The following is a 4,619-nucleotide window of genomic DNA, read 5'->3' as shown; positions in this document are numbered from 1 at the left end:
GTGACGACAAATGAAACTCATCAAATTCAACAGAGCATCCTAATCATGGCCTCTCTTTTAGGCTATTTTTGAACTTTGTAAACCATCTTCTGTAACTTCTTTTGTTCAAGCACTTCCTCATAAACAAATGGATATTTCAGGTTCCTCCTGTTGCACTGTTTCTCTTTTTGAACTCATTTATGTGCCTTAAATGCTCATTCAATATGTCCACCTTTGAGGGGTTAATATTAGTAATTATTTCAGTCAGATTATTCTGTAAAGAGAAATTATATTAAGTTAAAGGTTTCCAAATTCATATGAGTATCAATCAATATCACTTGACATGTTAGAAATCGAAATCAAACTAAATTTGACAACTAGCACCCATGCCAACGTCGTCTCCTTCATTGGACACGAAACTCAGCTTGTGAAGACCTGTTGGGGCAAGCGAAATCGTAATGGCACCTGTGCCCAGCGTCGCCTTTCTAGCACTTGTGCCCGCAGCATGTGTAAGGACTTTCGAGCGAGATCGTTGCCAGTGCCCCTGGACTGGCTCTTGTGCGGGTGGCACATAAAATACACCATTTTGAGCGTGGCCATTGCCAGTACCACCTGACTGGCCTTCATGCCTGTGACACGTAAAAGCACCAGTCCTCAGTCAAATCGTCCAACCCCTGTTAGCATGTAAAGCGGACGTTAAACGATGATGATGATGATGTTAGAATACTGTAAAATTTGATAGAAATTACATATATAAAATATACAAGGAATTTTTGCCAGGGTGACTTAAACCAATAGGTTTGCACTCTGAATGCTCAATTTGGTATGCCACTAAAATTCTGGTCCCTCCATTATCACAGCTGTTTAACCTCTCCCTCTCTGGTAACAGAACATTATGTTGAGCAAGAATTCCATAGTCCGAGAATTCCAATAGCTGGGATATTCTAGAAACAGCTGTTAGAGACTATGTACACCTTTTTATTATATAGCTAAATTAAATGTCCTTATCAAATCTTGCTAAGCCATTTGCCTCTTTCTGTTTTAATCTATAGAAATTACATGTATGATATTTCAGACAATATTCATGGGAGGACCTGATGTATATGTATAATATATATATGTGTGTAATATATGTATAATATATGTGTATGTGCAATATATGTATAATATGTGTATGTGTAATATATGTATATGTGCAATATATATATGTATAATATATACATGTAATATATAATCAGTTAATAAAAAAACATATCAGAAAGAAGTACACTCTGAATAATGTAGTGGACTTTGGAAGACACTCTGTAACCGGGTCGCAGATAGACAGTTAATAAAAAAACAACACACACACATATAAAGTGCGTGTGTGTGTATATATATACACACACACACCTGCATTTTGTATGTGTGTATATATAAAAAGACACCTTGCATGAGGGTGCATATATATATATATATATATATATATATATATATATATATATATATTTGAGCATTATGTATGGCATAGGTATATCATGTCTCTCCAAAACTTGTTTCCCTGAAGGGAATTTTCTTTTCATCCTCTTAAAGCTGCAGCAGAAAATAGGGTTGGCTTTCTTGTAGACTGTGTGTATGGAATAGAGAACGTATATGCACATATACACCTTTGTGTATGTTAGCGTGTGTTCATACAAATGCTGTAATACATGGCACACATAAATCACTGCATTTGCACACCATAAATACACCAATTTCTGTGGAAAGCTCTCAGCATACACTAACAGTGACAAACAAATTTCCTTAATTAAGTGAACCATCCAAAAATTTATGAACATTATGACTAAGAATTTCAATAATCATTAAGATTTTATGTAAAATTTTTTTTTTTAAAGATCAAATGCATTGAAGGAAGAAATCAAATAAAATCATTTCTTATAAAATTCTGATTTGCTTTTGTGTTCATTTGTTGTTGATAACCAGGGCTGAATTGAGACCCACAGAAGCCCTAAGCATTTAAAAGATTTAAGTGCCTCCATATATATATACAGAGATATATATGTATTTAATTCAAAATATAAGCAATAATAAACCATAAAATAACTTTTTATTTTTCAAAATGAAACAAATCTAACAGTAAAATGTTTATTTTTGTATACTCCCACTTTATTTGAAAAGTTTTCTGGTTTCTTTTTTTTTTTTTTAATTACAAAGTCTTTGATCAGATCCTCGCTATGACACCACGGATGCTTTGAAATTACATTTACAATCATATAAACCTTTCTTTCGTAACATAAACCATTTACCATTTCTGTGGTGCCTCTAACTTCCCATGTTTATTTTGCTAAATGGTTAATCCAATGCTGATGATAATGGTGACGGAATAATCAGGAGATATATATTTGTGTGCAACAGCAGTTTTGATGTGCACTGACATAGAGATATTTTGTTTCATTTTTTTTTTTTTTTTTTTTTTTTTTTTTTTTTTTTTTTTCATGCTGGCATTGGTTGTATGAATTTTGCTGAAGCAGATTTTTTATGGCCAAATACTCTTCCTGATGCCACTCTTTGTCTGTTTCTACGCACTACACTCTTGGAGTGGTTGGCGTTAGGAAAGGCATCCAGCTGTAGAAACTCTGCCAGATCAGATTGGAGCCTGGTGCAGCCATCTGGTTCACCAGTCCTCAGTCAAATCGTCCAACCCATGCTAGCATGGAAAACGGACGTTAAACAATGATGATGATGATGATGATTCTACTGTCCCTATCTGTCCCAAGAAATGACACTGCTGAAGCTGTGGGGGTTTTGCTTAATGGAGAATATAAACAATGGCATCGTTTCACTCAGATAATGCCAATGAGTATACATGAAAGCACACACACACATATACAGAGAGAGAGAGAGAGAGAGAGAGAGAGATGCAGACATACATGTGTGGTTAAGAAGTTTGCTTCCCTTTCTCAGTGGTTTTGGGATTCAGTCTCACACTGTGGCACTTCAGACAAGTGTCTGCTACTGTAGCTGGTCAAAAAATCATCTGTTGTCTTCACATCTTCAATGAAGAGTGCAATAAGAGATCTCTTACATGAAAAGTAGGTAAAGGCTAGCAACAGAAAGAGCATCTGACTTAAAGCAATGCCTCAATAATATAATCATTTAACCTATGCTAGCATGGAAAAAAGCAACCATAAAACAAATGAACAAATACACACATATATATACAACAGGCTCTTTTCAGTTTCTACTTACCAAATCCACTCACAAATCTTTGGTTGGCCCTTGGGAAGCAAATTCCTTATCACACAGCCATGCCTATGTTGTATGTATGCATGTGCATGTGGTATAATGCAGTCTTAAAGGTTCAAATAGCTACAAACATACCAACAAAATTGTTTGGTGTACCAGATAAACATTTTCTCCTGTGTAACAAATACAGACTGAAATTTAATAGACACACAATTATATTTGCTTTTTCAACAACTAGAAATCTAGTCCAAATTATTGTAGCACATCATTCTAAGAGAATTAAAGTGATTGCTAGTAGGGAGTCAGTAAATGCAAATTATAGCACAAATATAAATAATAATAATCCTTTCTACTGGAAGCACAAGGCCTCATATTTGGCAGGAGGGGACTAGTCGATTACATCGACTCCAGTAGCCAGCTGGTACTTTATGATGAAAAGCAAAGTCGACCTTGGTAGGATTCAAGCTCAGAACATAATGGCAGACAAAATACCACTAAGCATTTCGCTTGGCATGCTAACAATTCTGCCAGCTTGTTGCCTTATAAATAATAATAATAATAATAATGATAGCTATCCAGATGGATTGGGACATAATATGAATAAGAATAGGGATCTAGTTGTATAACTAACACTTGTAATAGAATCAATAATGAACTAACAGAAATTAGGGCTAATTAAGCCAGACTCACAAATTAAATGAACTGAGCAGGGAATCTAATGGCACACCTAATTTGACCTATCATGAAACCAATAATATTCATAGTGCAATACCTCATTTTCTAAATGGAATATATAATACTGCTTGGAATACTGTAGAAATAAGGTTACTAATAAGATGCGAAATTGTAACAAGAAACTAATTGGTATGTTCACTTGTAGGACACTGTCTTAAGAAGTATATAAAGGTGCTATAATAATAGTAATAATGAACTTATTGTATACATATAATGTATACAATTTAATTTAAATCAACTAAATGCACAGAATTATTATATCAGAGAACATGAAGACACTTGTCCAGTAGAAACACGTATCAGAATGTAATAGAAAGAAAATGTTTTAATAAAGAATCTTTGAAGATATATTATTCTCCAGTCTTCATTTCTGATGTCCTAATTATATACCCTGCATGCAACAAAAAATCCTCTGGATTTACCAATCAATAGGAGTATAGTTCAATTGTTTACCTGAAATGATACTAAATGTTTCCTGTCTTTCAATGTGATTAGCCAAGTCTGGATTTCATTAGAGTGCTAACAAGGTATCTCCCTGGATTTCGGTTCCCCATTTGTTGACATTACATGTGTGTATATACATACATATATATGTGTGTGTGTGTGTGATGGGCTCTCCTGTAAAAGACAGTGTATGATTTGTTTATAGTGATCAAAAATGTTTATATATATATATATAT

General features: G+C 34.1%; 1 protein-coding gene across 1 annotated transcript in view; it reads left to right on the top strand.

Moving 5' to 3' along the window:
• Positions 1–4,619, top strand: part of LOC106878371 (aspartyl aminopeptidase) — a 383,150-nt gene that overhangs the window by 44,264 nt on the left and 334,267 nt on the right. The window lies entirely within an intron of this gene.

This window comes from Octopus bimaculoides, chromosome 17 (genome assembly GCF_001194135.2).
Source record: "Octopus bimaculoides isolate UCB-OBI-ISO-001 chromosome 17, ASM119413v2, whole genome shotgun sequence".
NCBI lineage: Eukaryota > Metazoa > Mollusca > Cephalopoda > Octopoda > Octopodidae > Octopus > Octopus bimaculoides.
This window is presented reverse-complemented; position numbering and strand designations above follow the sequence as displayed.